Below are 17,243 nucleotides of genomic sequence, written 5' to 3'. Positions count from 1 at the left end.
AACAAAACATAAATATTTAGAAGAATTTTTTGAAATTCGGCTTCATTAACATCACTGGAAATGTAATAGAGAAGAAACAAAGCGCCTGTACAAAGTTGTTCTCAGTCACGAATCTATGAAATCTTCAAAACTAAAACGTCATTTGAGACGAGTCATTCGGAACACACCAAAAATATATGGAGTTCTTTCGTCGGTAAGAAGCTAGTTGCAAAGGCCAGAGACTTGATCGAACAGGAAGTTTTCACCAGCATTAGTGCAAGCATCAAATGAAGTCGCGATAGACAATGCCAAGAAGCAAAAAAAAAAAAAAAAAAAAAAAAAAATAGGAGAAAATCTCATCAAACGCTGCATGTTCGTAAATGTTAAATAACACATTTTTATCGAAATTAAACTTTCACCATTGTTTGCTTTTCAAGTTGATAAATCAACAGACGTGAGATCGTGTTCGCAGTTGCTGGTCTGTGTCTATATTCATGCGGATGATAGCAAAGAAGAGTTGCTCTTTTGTGAAGATAGCATGGGGAAAATAAATACCTTTTTTGAAATTGGATGATTAAAATGGGTTAGAACGGCTGTGGGGGTTTAAACGGATGGTGCGCCATCTATGTTTAGCTCAAAATCGGGCTTTCAGAAAACAGAAAAGACTTAGCTCCCTAACCACTGCCCTAACCAATCGACGTCAAGAATCCATTGCTAGTACAAGTCGTAAATTATATAAAATATGGAGCCTTCAATGAACTGAGCAAAAAACATTAATATAGATCACGAGGTTCTGCTCTTCTACACTACAGTACGCTGGCTGTCAAACGAAATGTTGTAAATTGTGTTTTTGAATTGAAATCTGAAATCAAATTGTTCTTGGAAGTGCAAAGGAAACAAGACTTTTTGGTATACATAAAACGACATAGAGTGGTTGGAGAGAGTATCATACCTAGCAGATATGTTCGAACATCAAGATAAGCTTAACCTGAAGCTTCAGGAAAAATGAACGAATATTACAACTTTCCATGATAATCTCGGGGCATTTTTATCAAAGCTGCAAAATCGGTAAAGAAAATAAATCTTGGAAATACTGTAAATTTGAGAAACTCTGCGGTGTGGTAGATGAATCTGATTGTGAGATAATTAAAATTTTGAAAGAATCAATTTCTGGGCATATTGAATCTCTTGAAAACGAACTGCATCGCTATTACACATTACCCATTCTCTTCTTCCCTTGATGTTGCCACCATTCCCGGTGAATTACAAGATTAATTCTTTGATTTGCAGAATGATTCCGAGTAAGATGAAAAACTGCAGACACAATTCATACCCAAACGTAAAATTGATTGACTTTTCGAGAATACATTTTTAACACTATTCTTCGATTAAAAACAAAATTAAGATAATTATAATGACATAGGTTGGCGTTAACAAAAAAAAAATTAAAATTAAAAACTTAACCACGAAGGTTTAGTGAATAGTATGCAATTTTACTCATGCTATTAAAATAGTTATCAAGAGTAGTTCATATTGAAAATCTAATATAAAATCTTATTTTAGTGCTTATTAATTTCCATACTAATTTCAGCTTTTTAATTCTATGGGGTCGCGGGTCACTTACTTTTTATAAAAGGGGGTCGCCACTCAAAAAAGGTTGGGAACCACTGAACTAGAGTAACACTAACACTATAGGCAGTCTTTATAAAAATCCTCTATTGCCTTATTTTGTCAGTACGAATTGCTATACAAATCTTTGTTTTACCCATGTCATGTGTCTGCTTTGTATTGACCTTCCCATCACTTGACGTTTAGTTTGGTGAGACGTGAATCCACCACTGGATAAATTTGGTCAAACGTGAATCCGTCACTGGATAAATTTAAGAAAACGTGAATCCGTCACTGGATAAATTTGGTGAAACGTGAATCCGTCTCTGGATAAATTTAGTGAAACGTGAATCCATGACTGGATAAATTTAGTGAAACGTGAATCCGTCACTGGATAAATTTGGTGAAACGTGAATCCGTCTCTGGATAAATTTAGTGAAACGTGAATCCATGACTGGATAAATTTGGTGAAACGTGAATCCGTCTCTGGATAAATTTAGTGAAACGTGAATCAATGACTGGATAAATTTGGTGAAACGTGAATCCGTCTCTGGATAAATTTAGTGAAACGTGAATCCATGACTGGATAAATTTGGTGAAACGTGAATCCGTCTCTGGATAAATTTAGTGAAACGTGAATCCATGACTGGATAAATTTGGTGAAACGTGAATCCGTCACTGGATAAATTTAGTGAAACGTGAATCCGTCACGGGATAAATTGAGTGAAACGTGAATCCGTCACGGGCCGACATAATGACTGGCCCCACCTGCTCACACAACTTCCGCTTCAGCCTAGGAATGTTAACTAGCAATTAGATGGGCCCGTGTGGGAACGGATGTCTCATTCACTCTCCCACACACCCACACACCCTCACACACTTCTCTCATTCCGTCTACAACCCTGTCACCTCCAATCTGTATATCAACAACCTAACCCTTTCTACAGCGTATTATGATAACTCAGGTTGTGTATCAACAACCTAACCCTTTCTACGGCGTATTATGATAACTCAGGTTGTGTATCAACAACCTAACCCTTTCTACAGCGTATTATGATAACTCAGGTTGTGTATCAACAACCTAACCCTTTCTACAGCGTATTATGATAACTCAGGTTGTGTATCAACAACCTAACCCTTTCTACAGCGTATAATGGTAACTCAGGCTGTGTATCAACAACCTAACCCTTTCTACAGCGTATTATGATCACTCAGGTTCATAGTTTCCTATCAACATAAATGAGGACAGTAATATAAATATAAACAAAGATCTCTACCGACCACTGTTTATGTTTCTACTGAAAGCCCCAACAGCTAAACAAACAACAAACATGTTGAAAACTGTTTGATGACATTTCTCATGTTTGACCTATTCATATGTTCTGTCGCATATTTTCTCTAAACCTTATACTTGTAAATAAGTCGGCTGCTTATTTGCTAGTCTAATCCTAGGTTCCCGGAAAAATGTGGAACGGAAAAAAAGCGCAAAACAAATTGCGTAACGGAAAAAAGAGCACACAGAAAAAAGCGCTAACAGAAAAATGCGTAGTTCTAACCCTAATCCTAACCCTACCAGCGATTCTATTATTAAAATAACGTTACGATATTGTAGTGTCCTGTCGACGGACCACATTAGATCAAATGTTACCACATGACCACATTAGATCAAATGTTACCATAGTGACCACATTAGATCAAATGTTACCACAGGACCACATTAGATCAAATGTTACCACAGGACCACATTAGATCAAATGTTACCACAGGACCACATTAGATCAAATGTTACCATAGGGACCACATTAGATCAAATGTTACCATAGTGACCACATTAGATCAAATGTTACCACAGGACCACATTAGATCAAATGTTACCACAGGACCACATTAGATCAAATGTTACCACAGGACCACATTAGATCAAATGTTACCACAGGACCACATTAGATCAAATGTTACCACAGGACCACATTAGATCAAATGTTACCACAGGACCACATTAGATCAAATGTTACCATAGTGACCACATTAGATCAAATGTTACCACAGGACCACATTAGATCAAATGTTACCACAGGACCACATTAGATCAAATGTTACCACAGGACCACATTAGATCAAATGTTACCATAGGGACCACATTAGATCAAATGTTACCATAGTGACCACATTAGATCAAATGTTACCACAGGACCACATTAGATCAAATGTTACCACAGGACCACATTAGATCAAATGTTACCACAGGACCACATTAGATCAAATGTTACCACAGGACCACATTAGATCAAATGTTACCACAGGACCACATTAGATCAAATGTTACCACAGGACCACATTAGATCAAATGTTACCATAGTGACCACATTAGATCAAATGTTACCACAGGACCACATTAGATCAAATGTTACCACAGGACCACATTAGATCAAATGTTACCATAGTGACCACATTAGATCAAATGTTACCACAGGACCACATTAGATCAAATGTTACCATAGGGACCACATTAGATCAAATGTTACCATAGGGACCACATTAGATCAAATGTTACCACAGGACCACATTAGATCAAATGTTACCATAGGGACCACATTAGATCAAATGTTACCATAGTGACCACATTAGATCAAATGTTACCACAGGACCACATTAGATCAAATGTTACCACAGGACCACATTAGATCAAATGTTACCACAGGACCACATTAGATCAAATGTTACCACAGGACCACATTAGATCAAATGTTACCACAGGACCACATTAGATCAAATGTTACCACAGGACCACATTAGATCAAATGTTACCATAGTGACCACATTAGATCAAATGTTACCACAGGACCACATTAGATCAAATGTTACCACAGGACCACATTAGATCAAATGTTACCATAGTGACCACATTAGATCAAATGTTACCACAGGACCACATTAGATCAAATGTTACCATAGGGACCACATTAGATCAAATGTTACCACAGGACCACATTAGATCAAATGTTACCATAGGGACCACATTAGATCAAATGTTACGACAGGACCACATTAGATCAAATGTTACCACAGGACCACATTAGATCAAATGTTACCATAGTGACCACATTAGATCAAATGTTACCACAGGACCACATTAGATCAAATGTTACCACAGGACCACATTAGATCAAATGTTACCATAGTGACCACATTAGATCAAATGTTACCACAGGACCACATTAGATCAAATGTTACCATAGGGACCACATTAGATCAAATGTTACCATAGGGACCACATTAGATCAAATGTTACCACAGAACCACATTAGATCAAATGTTACCATAGGGACCACATTAGATCAAATGTTACCATAGGGACCACATTAGATCAAATGTTACGACAGGACCACATTAGATCAAATGTTACCATAGCGAGCCATGGTTGTGTGGAGCAATGACCTCAGCTAAAAGGTCCTAGCTCAGCCCCCATTAGCGCCACTGCTTCACATGTGCATGTCATGTTTGATCCGCCCAATAACACGTTTAATTGAAGGCATTCAACTCTCTCCCTGCGCCATTACCGTCCCTTCTAAAGTTTTTGGTCTATATTTTGGGTGCAAACAGGGAGAATATTCTCGTCAGCTGGTAGAAAATGTTCTCATATACCAGCCGTCTCATGATCGTGTATAAAGTCCACAACAGTCCAGGTCTGGCTAGTTAATTACTGCAACAGCCAACACCCTAATAGCTACACATATGAATGACGCCGTGGCGCTGTCTTGATTTAAAAGTCGCTTATATTCTTCTTTGTTTATTGACCAAAAGCCGCTTGTCTTATATTCTACTTTGTTTATTGGCAAAAAGCCGCTTGTCTTATATTCTACTTTGTTTATTGGCAAAAAGACGGTTTTCTTATATTCTGCTTTGTTTATTGACAACTTATATTCTGCTTTGTTTATTGACCAGCTTGTGCGAAAAGATGTTCGTGCTGCAAGTTATCTCAATAACCTTTTATTTTTATATCTGCCCTTTCTTTCTGCTGGGTTTTGAGCGAACTCCTAACCCCGTGACTCTAGCTTACCCCGTAATATTACACCCCTCCCCTCTCAGCTCCCCCTCACATTCACCAATTTTACTCGCTCTTTAATATCACGCCCCACCTTCCCACCCCTCCATCCTCACTAAATTTTAACTCACTCTGTAATCCGACCCCTCTCCTCCCTCACGCCCATTCTTTCTCCGTCGTTTGCTCGCGCAGTAATTTGACCCCACCCCACCGTTACTTGGCGCTCCCAGGGTTCAAGTAAAAAAAAAAAGGATAAACCAACTGTTTACTTTATAAGCTGTCTGAATATTCGTCCGTTTACCTGGCCATTTGAAGCTGCATGTTTGTAGCGTAGGTTTGTTTGATTTTGTTGTTGGCTCTACGCGGCTCTTGTCTGCTACACTAGCTGCTGACACTAAGTGGGTGTCTTTACTGTCGTTGTTGTTGTTGGCTATTGGTGTGGGGTTAACCTGCCTGCTGATTGTGTTCTTATTGACTCGAGTAAACATGTGTAGATATTTCATGTGTTTCTGAATCACAAAGAGCCCTAGCACTCGCTCTCCACTTTCAATTTGTACTGAATATGTAGACATGACTAGTCTACATCACACGCATTAGTATTGTAATGAATGTGTATACATGACTAGTCTACATCACACGCAATACTCGCGGCAGTTCTACTCCAATATAGCCAACCAATGTCTGCTTTGTTCACTAGAAGAGAGTTAAGATATTAAAAAATCTGAGTGGGATAGACATACAGACCCAGGCACGTGACGTAGAGGGTGCAAAATGTGCATTAAGCACAGAGTTTTCTTTGAGCTAACACTGACCTTATCTACAACCGAGATAGATTTGGGAAACTAAAAAAATAGGCACCGGAAAATGCGCAACGAAAAATTGCGCGCACTGATAAAGCGCTCATAGATAAAGTGCTCAAAGAAAAATGCACTAATTTCTGGGAACATTACAGCATACAACTACAGCTATATCTCATTGTCTGGGCTCAAGGTCCAACCTACAACTACAGTTACGTTTGGTGTAAAACTCAAGGTCCAACCTACAACTCTAGTTACGTTTGGTGTAAAACTCAAGGTCCAACCTACAACTCTAGTTACGTTTGGTGTAAAACTCAAGGTCCAACCTACAACTCTAGTTACGTTTGGTGTAAAACTCAAGGTCCAACCTACAACTCTAGTTACGTTTGGTGTAAAACTCAAGGTCCAACCTACAACTCTAGTTACGTTTGGTGTAAAACTCAAGGTCCAGCATACAACTCTAGTCACGTTTGGTGTAAAACTCAAGGTCCAACCTACAACTCTAGTTACGTTTGGTGTAAAACTCAAGGTCCAACCTACAACTCTAGTTACGTTTGGTGTAAAACTCAAGGTCCAACCTACAACTCTAGTTACGTTTGGTGTAAAACTCAAGGTCCAACCTACAACTCTAGTTACGTTTGGTGTAAAACTCAAGGTCCAGCATACAACTCTAGTCACGTTTGGTGTAAAACTCAAGGTCCAACCTACAACTCTAGTTACGTTTGGTGTAAAACTCAAGGTCCAACCTACAACTCTAGTTACGTTTGGTGTAAAACTCAAGGTCCAACCTACAACTCTAGTTACGTTTGGTGTAAAACTCAAGGTCCAACCTACAACTCTAGTTACGTTTGGTGTAAAACTCAAGGTCCAACCTACAACTCTAGTTACGTTTGGTGTAAAACTCAAGGTCCAACCTACAACTCTAGTTACGTTTGGTGTAAAACTCAAGGTCCAACCTACAACTCTAGTTACGTTTGGTGTAAAACTCAAGGTCCAACCTACAACTCTAGTTACGTTTGGTGTAAAACTCAAGGTCCAACCTACAACTCTAGTTACGTTTGGTGTAAAACTCAAGGTCCAACCTACAACTCTAGTTACGTTTGGTGTAAAACTCAAGGTCCAACCTACAACTCTAGTTACGTTTGGTGTAAAACTCAAGGTCCAACCTACAACTCTAGTTACGTTTGGTGTAAAACTCAAGGTCCAACCTACAACTCTAGTTACGTTTGGTGTAAAACTCAAGGTCCAACCTACAACTCTAGTTACGTTTGGTGTAAAACTCAAGGTCCAACCTACAACTCTAGTTACGTTTGGTGTAAAACTCAAGGTCCAACCTACAACTCTAGTTACGTTTGGTGTAAAACTCAAGGTTCAACCTACAACTCTAGTTACGTTTGGTGTAAAACTCAAGCTCCAACCTACAACTCTAGTTACGTTTGGTGTAAAACTCAAGGTCCAACCTACAACTCTAGTTACGTTTGGTGTAAAACTCAAGGTCCAACCTACAACTCTAGTTACGTTTGGAGTAAAACCCAAGGTCCAACCTACAACTCTAGTTACGTTTGGTGTAAAACTCAAGGTCCAACCTACAACTCTAGTTACGTTTGGTGTAAAACTCAAGGTCCAACCTACAACTCTAGTTACGTTTGGTGTAAAACTCAAGGTTCAACCTACAACTCTAGTTACGTTTGATGTAAAACTCAAGGTCCAACCTACAACTCTAGTTACGTTTGGTGTAAAACTCAAGGTCCAACCTACAACTCTAGTTACGTTTGGTGTAAAACTCAAGGTCCAACCTACAACTCTAGTTACGTTTGGTGTAAAACTCAAGGTCCAACCTACAACTCTAGTTACGTTTGGTGTAAAACTCAAGGTTCAACCTACAACTCTAGTTACGTTTGTTGTAAAACTCAAGGTTCAACCTACAACTCTAGTTACGTTTGGTGTAAAACTCAAGGTTCAACCTACAACTCTAGTTACGTTTGGTGTAAAACTCAAGGTTCAACCTACAACTCTAGTTACGTTTGGTGTAAAACTCAAGGTCCAACCTACAACTCTAGTTACGTTTGGTGTAGAACTCAAGGTCCAACCTACAACTCTAGTTACGTTTGGTGTAAAACTCAAGGTCCAACCTACAACTCTAGTTACGTTTGGTGTAAAACTCAAGGTCCAACCTACAACTCTAGTTACGTTTGGTGTAAAACTCAAGGTCCAACCTACAACTCTAGTTACGTTTGGTGTAAAACTCAAGGTCCCAACGCTACATCCATTCTGATGTTTTCTTGCTGTTTTCTCTCCCTGTGCCGCTAAACCAAGCGACATGTCCACACAAGACTAGCGAGGATCTTGTCGTGTTTGTAGTTGGCTTTCAAGATTTGCACGCTCTTTAGATAACTGGGCCTAGGTGGGGAGGGCTAGGGATGGTAGAACTATCACATTTCCTGTGGTCTGTGAGGTGATACTATTGTTCTCTATTGAACGTGATATCTTTGGCTTTCCTCTCTGGTTTGTTACAGTGAACTCTGAACTCAGTACACTAGTACCCTGTGTGTGTGCCTGTATCAGCTCTGTGTTGTGATACAAGAACAAGGGGTTCATTGTCTGGTACAACACACTCTGGCACCACATAGCCAGTTCCACTCTCTTGTAGATAGACACAAATGTCTATTATTATTACATCACTTAGAAACCTGCAATGCTAAATGACGACCTATCTACAGCTCCGTACTAGATCTGGTATGTTTGTCTTTGTTTGACGTGAGTGTTTGCTTCCAGAAACATTGGAGTTGTGTGAGATACATGTAACTCAAAGGCCAGAGAGAAAAACGTGTTTGGTCTCTGGCTTGCTGCTAATCCTTTTAACATTATCGCTCAAACACCACGGCTGATGGAGGCCGGGAATTCCCGTACTTGTTGCCGTGACCTCAATATGCCAGACAAGAGATTCAGTCAGTTCCCCCACCTCGCCCGACATGCCTCCTCACACCCCACCCCTCCCCACACCCCACTCCTCCCCACACCCCACTCCTCCCCACTCCCACACTGTGTAGGTGAATGTTTACATTTAGCACCTGTTCATCTAGTTTCTAGATACACAATATTTTTTCTCCCAATCAACTTCTTGTATTTTAAAAAAAATGTGTTATTAAACAAGTTTACTGTTATCTTTTAATTCCTTGTATTTATATTGAAGCTAATTTCGAAAAAAAACCATCGCAGGCCTGCTAAGTTTTATTTACGTTAACCCCGCCCCCTTCCGACCCCTACAAACACACTTTAGGTAAACAGTGTGTGATTTACATGCAATAAATAAAGTTTGAATTCAAATCTCCTTTCTATGGAGGGTTTAGCCTAATGTTGCCAAGGCTGTGAGTAGTTTATTGTAGGCGGGTATCGAAGCATCCATTTCACGTTGGTTGGTCTCAAACATAAACGGATATTATGTTCGACCGTCCAAACAGTATGTGATAATTTTCTAGTGTTAAATGCAACTGTTCTAGTAATACACGTTCACCCATCCCATTGCATGCATGCTCATCTGATAACTCTAATATCATGTTCACCAATCCCATTGCATGCCTGCTCATCTGATAACTCTAATATCATGTTCACCCATCCCATTGCATGTCTGCTCATCTGATAACTCTAATATCATGTTCACCCATCCCATTGCATGCCTGCTCATCTGATAACTCTAATATCATGTTCACCCAACCCATTGCATGCCTGCTCATTTGATAACTCTAATATCACGTTCACCCAGCTCATTGCATGCCTGCTCACCTGAGAGCTCTAATATCAGTTTCAGGGAGAGCAGCACTGACGGTATTGGGAATCGTGTGTTGACATTTTTCTTACAATATAGATCTTTCAGCTGGTTATTGACGCAGGCAAAAGATAACAATAGCTGCAGCAAACAGACACGATAATTATCTCGTTGTGGGGGGGGGGGGGGAGGCTTAAGTGTTACATACATGTAGGCTAACATTCTCTTTACATATGTAATCGTGTGTGGAAGTGTGAGGTTATGGGGAGCCCGACATATGTGTCGATATATAGAGAGCCCTACTTATGTGTCGATATATAGGGAGCCCGACTTGTGTGTCGATATATAGAGAGCCCTACTTATGTGTCGATATATAGGGAGCCCGACTTGTGTGTCGATATATAGAGAGCCCTACTTATGTGTCGATATATAGGGAGCCCGACTTGTGTGTCGATATATAGGGAGCCCTACTTATGTGTCGATATATAGGGAGCCCGACTTGTGTGTCGATATATAGGGAGCCCTACTTATGTGTCGATATATAGAGAGCCCTACTTATGTGTCGATATATAGAGAGCCCTACTTATGTGTCGATATATAGGGGCCCGACTTGTGTGTCGATATATAGGGAGCCCGACTTGTGTCGATATATAGGGGCCCGACTTGTGTGTCGATATATAGGGAGCCCGACTTGTGTCGATATATAGGGGCCCGACTTGTGTGTCGATATATAGGGAGCCCGACTTGTGTCGATATATAGGGGCCCGACTTGTGTGTCGATATATAGGGGCCCGACTTGTGTGTCGATATATATTGAGCCCTACTTGTGTGTTGATATATAGGGAGCCCGACTTCTGTCGATATATAGGGAGCCTGACTTGTGTGTCGATATATAGCGAGCCCTACTTGTGTGTCGATATATAGCGAGCCCTACTTGTGTGTTGATATATAGGGAGCCCGACTTCTGTCGATATATAGGGAGCCTGACTTGTGTGTCGATATATAGCGAGCCCTACTTGTGTGTTGATATATAGCGAGCCCTACTTGTGTGTCGATATATACGGAGCCCGACTTCTGTCGATATATAGGGAGCCCGACTTGTGTGTGTGATGTGCAGCATTACCGCTTATTCTAAGTCACATGTTTAGGCTGTGACCTTACGAACGTTAACTTAATGTGTAGATATAATTCCCTCTAAATGAAAATAATAATTGAAACTAGCTTAAATAGTATGTGATACATAAGACACATAGCCTGTCATTAAACTTAAGACACATAGGCTGTCATTAAACTTAAGACACATAGCCTGTCATTAAACTTAAGACACATAGCCTGTTATTAAACTTAAGACACAGGCTGTCATTAAACTTAAGACACATAGCCTGTCATTAAACTAAAGACACATAGTCTGTCATTAAACTTAAGACACATAGTCTGTCATTAAACTTAAGACACATAGCCTGTCATACAGATAGCCTGTCATTAAACTTAAGACACATAGTCTGTCATTAAACTTAAGACACATAGCCTGTCATACAGATAGCCTGTCATTAAACTTAAGACACAGAGGCTGTCATTAAACTTAAGACACATAGCCTGTCATTAAACTTAAGACACTGGCTGTGAAATTATTGATGAGCAAACAGCGCGAGATGGCTGCCGACATTGATTGGTCTTGAATTACTCACACACGTATTTGTCAGCTCCTGCCCTTTTGTCAGCACGTGCGCGGATGGCGCGCGGAATGAGAAATCCACTGACCCGGTGCCACGGTTTAGTCATTGAGTCGTGAGTGAGTTGCCGGACACAGCCACCTCACGACACACGTCAACAGGCCGTCACTCTACAAATACACACACACAGGAATCTTGACGGCACTGTACGCCCCCACGGGATGCTGTTATGTGGAATATTTGCACCGTGTAATTCACGCATAGGACCCTATTGAAAAGTGTAATTCACATAATTGACACATAGGACAGCACTGTAAGTCTATTGAGTGGAGCAAGTTGCAGCTGGGGACAATGGAGCACAGTGTAGTGCTAGACCTTCAAGCTGGATCCCGTAGAGTGTGTTACCAGTGGGAGTGTGTACACAAGTCTCTGATGGTGTAGGCCGTCCATCTCTCTACATCATGTATTCCATTTCATCCAGGTGGACCCAGAGACGGAAGTCAGAGGGAGTACTGGGTGAGTTGGTCTGGCATTTTACAAGCTGTTTTATCACTTCCTCGTACTTGCTTTTGTCGTGCTCCTTCCGTCATGAGTCCAAATTACGACCACTTTTACCGAACCGATTTCTTTCAAACTAGGGTCGTAGGTTCAGACTTGACCTACGTGACTGTGACAAATAAGTTGACTTCATTGGATTCTTAATTAATTTCTATGGATTAATTAGTTTCCTATTTAAAGCTCTCATTTTATCGCGCTATTATTTGCGTTTGTTATTTAAACGTTTTTTTTTTAAAAATTAAATTTTTATTGGTGAGATAAAGTTGTGTGTTTTGTGTGGGTGTGTGTTCGAGTTGGTGAAATGGTGCGATTTTCATTTGGTGTGGTTACGTTGTGTGTTTGTGTTTGGTTTGGATGGCGTGTTTTCTCTGTGTCAACATTCTCGACTATTGAATGTTACATTGACAACCTACCAAAGAATGACAAGAGTACCTTAGGTTTTGAAACTAAAGACATTTTAAGGAACATGTTATAGCTGTTATGTTGTGAAGACCACAGCAAGAAATGACGTGCATATTTGTAACATAGCTGTTTGGTAAAAACCTTCAACACTTTCTTCTCTAACTGGATGATTCCACAGGGACCCCTGCAATCAATAGACGCCGGCCGGTCGTTTCATACCTTCACTTTTTCCATTACCGCGGGGAGTGGGGTTTTTCAATGGCTAAGGTTGTTGTTGTAATTGGTTGGTTGTTCCTCATTGGTTTCAGCTAGCCTGTTCTGTTCTGACAGAATTACTAGTGCATGCTGGTCGATGGCTAGTTCATGCTGGTCGATGGCTAGTTCATGCTGGTCGATGGCTAGTTCATGTTGGTCGATGGCTAGTTCATTATGGTCGATGGCTAGTTCATTATGGTCGATGGCTAGTTCATGCTGGTCGATGGCTAGTTCATGTTGGTCGATGGCTAGTTCATGCTGGTCGATGGCTAGTTCATGTTGGTCGATGGCTAGTTCATGTTGGTCGATGGCTAGTTCATGCTGGTCGATGGCTAGTTCATGTTGGTCGATGGCTAGTTCATGCTGGTCGATGGCTAGTTCATGCAGGTCGATGGCTAGTTTATGCTGGTCGATGGCTAGTTCATGCTGGTCGATGGCTAGTTCATGTTGGTCGATGGCTAGTTCATGCTGGTCGATGGCTAGTTCATGTTGGTCGATGGCTAGTTCATTATGGTCGATGGCTAGTTCATGTTGGTCGATGGCTAGTTCATGATGGTCGATGGCTAGTTCATGCAGGTCGATGGCTAGTTCATGTTGGTCGATGGCTAGTTCATACAGGTCGATGGCTAGTTCATGCAGACTAGCGTCTAATTAAAAAATATTAATCTAATTGCAGCATACCATTCGTGCTTCTAGAGACTGGTCTTTAAGTTAATCAATGGCCATGTGGCCATCACTAGTACACACCTGTATGTCTGTAGGCCAATGGCCATCACTAGAACAAAGTTTGTAGACCAAGGCCTTGAAAAAAACCTGAACGTTTGTGTGCCACCCATTGTTTTTGTAACTATGTAGGGATGGTTGATAATCGATACAACTTCCGGTATTTTAATCCCCCCCCCTTGTTTTACCGAGACATTAAAACAGGAGAAGTAACCCGCGAGATAACCTAGTTTAGCACTGGTGCCAAGGATGGGGTTCTGTAGCCAGACTGTCACGTAGGTCTGGAACTGTGGGGAGAGAGCCGGCTGTCACACGTTTCCTGGTCCCGTGGGAACAGTGCAACTTTTTGGTGATAGAAATACAGGGGATAGGAACAGTGGCGTGTGATCATTCAACTGTTTTGTGCTAGAAATACAGGCAACAGTTCTGTGTGATCATTCAACTTTTTGGTGCTAGAAATATAGGGGGATAGCAACAGTTCTTTGTGATCATTCAACTCTTTGGTGCTAGAAATATAGGGGGATAGCAACAGTTCTTTGTGATCACTCAACTTTTTGGTGATAGAAATATAGGCAACCGTTCTGTGTGATCATTCAACTTTTTGGTGATAGAAATATAGGGGGATAGCAACAGTGGGGTGTGATCATTCAACTTTTTGGTGCTAGAAATACAGGCAGCAGTGGTGTGTGATCATTCAACTTTTTGGTGCTAGAAATACAGGCAACCGTTCTGTGTGATCATTCAACTTTGTAATGGTAGAAATACAGGCAACCGTTCTGTGTGATCATTCAACTTTTTGGTGATAGAAATACAGATAGCAGTGGTGTGTGATCATTCAACTTTTTGGTGATAGAAATACAGGCAACACTTCTGTGTGATCATTCAACTTTGTAATGGTATAAATATAGGAAGATTTATGTGTGATAATTCAACTTTGTGGTGGTATAAATATAGGAAGATTTATGTGTGATCATTCAACTTTGTGGTGGTAGAAATATAGGAAGATTTATGTGTGATCATTCAACTTTGTGGTGGTAGAAATATAGGAAGATTTATGTGTGATCATTCAACTTTGTGGTGGTAGAAATATAGGAACCGTTCTGTGTGATCATTAGAAGGTCCATTCAGCTTTTAAGTCTATTGTGTCAAACAGTGCTGTAACTGCTTAAGGGAGGGTGTAGGTAGGGTGGGTAGGAGCTGTAGGAGCTATTTTAACCTCTGGGACAATCGGTCAATGCTTGGTGTGTTGATGGTTGTCTAACATCTTTCCTTGACGCTTGTGAATGGATGGTACAACAAGGCTGGGTGTGTTGATGGTTGTCTAACATCTTTCCTTGACGCTTGTGAATGGATGGTACAACAAGGCTGGGTGTGTTGATGGTTGTCTAACATCTTTACTTGACGCTTGTGAATGGATGGTACAACAAGGCTGGGTGTGTTGATGGTTGTCTAACATCTTTCCTTGACGCTTGTGAATGGATGGTACAACAAGGCTGGGTGTGTTGATGGTTGTCTAACATCTTTACTTGACGCTTGTGAATGGATGGTACAACAAGGCTGGGTGTGTTGATGGTTGTCTAACATCTTTCCTTGACGCTTGTGAATGGATGGTACAACAAGGCTGGGTGTGTTGATGGTTGTCTAACATCTTTCCTTGACGCTTGTGAATGGATGGTACAACAAGGCTGGGTGTGTTGATGGTTGTCTAACATCTTTACTTGACGCTTGTGAATGGATGGTACAACAAGGCTGGGTGTGTTGATGGTTGTCTAACATCTTTACTTGACGCTTGTGAATGGATGGTACAACAAGGCTGGGTGTGTTGATGGTTGTCTAACATCTTTCCTTGACGCTTGTGAATGGATGGTACAACAAGGCTGGGTGTGTTGATGGTTGTCTAACATCTTTACTTGACGCTTGTGAATGGATGGTACAACAAGGCTGGGTGTGTTGATGGTTGTCTAACATCTTTCCTTGACGCTTGTGAATGGATGGTACAACAAGGCTGGGTGTGTTGATGGTTGTCTAACATCTTTACTTGACGCTTGTGAATGGATGGTACAACAAGGCTGGGTGTGTTGATGGTTGTCTAACATCTTTCCTTGACGCTTGTGAATGGATGGTGTAAGTTTTGGTATCCTGTGGTCAGCACAGCCCAGAGGATACAACATGGCTGGGTATGTACCGGTAAAGCCGTTTTATACCGGTATTTGCCGGTAAAGCCTGTTGTACCGCACTGTGCCGGCTAGCCAGTATTGTACCGGTGTGTACCGGTAAAGCTTGTTGTACCGGTGTGTGCCGGTAAAGCCGTGTTGTACCGCACTGTGCCGGCTAGCCAGTATTGTACCGGTGTGTACCGGTAAAGCTTGTTGTACCGGTGTGTGCCGGTAAAGCCGTGTTGTACCGCACTGTGCCGGCTAGCCAGTATTGTGCCGGTGAGTCAGGCACACATCTAAGGTTGGCCATCGATCTCCTCATTCCGTCACATACCTGCTTGTTGGTTCACTGGTTCCCATCGATTTCTGCCTGTATCAATCATCTCAGCTATTTGCTATTTCCGTCCGACATTCATGACGTGTCAGATATTCACCGCTTTTTTTATGGCTGACATGTCTTTTTTTTATTGACATTTCATCGAGATTTAAAACAAAGCCTTTTCTAACCTCAGCTCACTGTTTGTTGCTGGTGTAGGCCCCTATCTTAATACATTACTGGGGTCCGTGTGGGCTGATGATTTCAGTGACCATACGTTAAGGTCATAAGTCAGGGGACCCGTCCAGTTCTTGGTTAAGATTTGAACAGAGTGGGACTCAGCAGGAAATTGTCTACTGTCCGTCTAATGTACCCTACCCAGTCGTCTAATGTACCCTACCCAGTCGTCTAATGTACCCTACCCAGTCGTCTAATGTACCCTACCCAGTCGTCTAATGTACCCTACCCAGTCGTCTAATGTACCCTACCCAGTCGTCTAATGTACCCTACCCAGTCGTCTAATGTACCCTACCCAGTCGTCTAATGTACCCTACCCAGTCGTCTAATGTACCCTACCCAGTCGTCTAATGTACCCTACCCAGTCGTCTAATGTACCCTACCCAGTCGTCTAATGTACCCTACCCAGTCGTCTAATGTACCCTACCCAGTCGTCTAATGTACCCTACCCAGTCGTCTAATGTACCCATTTTTTTTATTGCCCCTCTCCACTTCCGCTGGTCAGTTGAAGCATCTGGTGTATTGATCTGTGACCTACTTTCTTGTTGTGGCGAGCCAAAGGTCAGCAGAGAGAGGCGGCCTGTTGAGGACGAGACACCCGGTCCACCTCACCAGCCGACAGCAGAAATGAGATTACAGTTGACCTATAGAGCTACATGCCCCTGGTTGTAACGTCGGGGGGGGGTGTTGTGACATTTTCCTCACGCTGTAATGTGCTGGAACCCAAA

General features: G+C 41.4%; 1 protein-coding gene across 4 annotated transcripts in view; it reads left to right on the top strand.

Moving 5' to 3' along the window:
• The window catches only part of LOC131948059 (uncharacterized), a 48,871-nt gene that overhangs the window by 17,439 nt on the left and 14,189 nt on the right, over window positions 1-17,243 (top strand). The gene's annotated exons all lie outside the window — the stretch shown is intronic.

Source organism: Physella acuta, unplaced genomic scaffold (assembly GCF_028476545.2).
Source record: "Physella acuta isolate Inbredline_101_S28 unplaced genomic scaffold, ASM2847654v3 ptg000622l, whole genome shotgun sequence".
NCBI lineage: Eukaryota > Metazoa > Mollusca > Gastropoda > Physidae > Physella > Physella acuta.
This window is presented reverse-complemented; position numbering and strand designations above follow the sequence as displayed.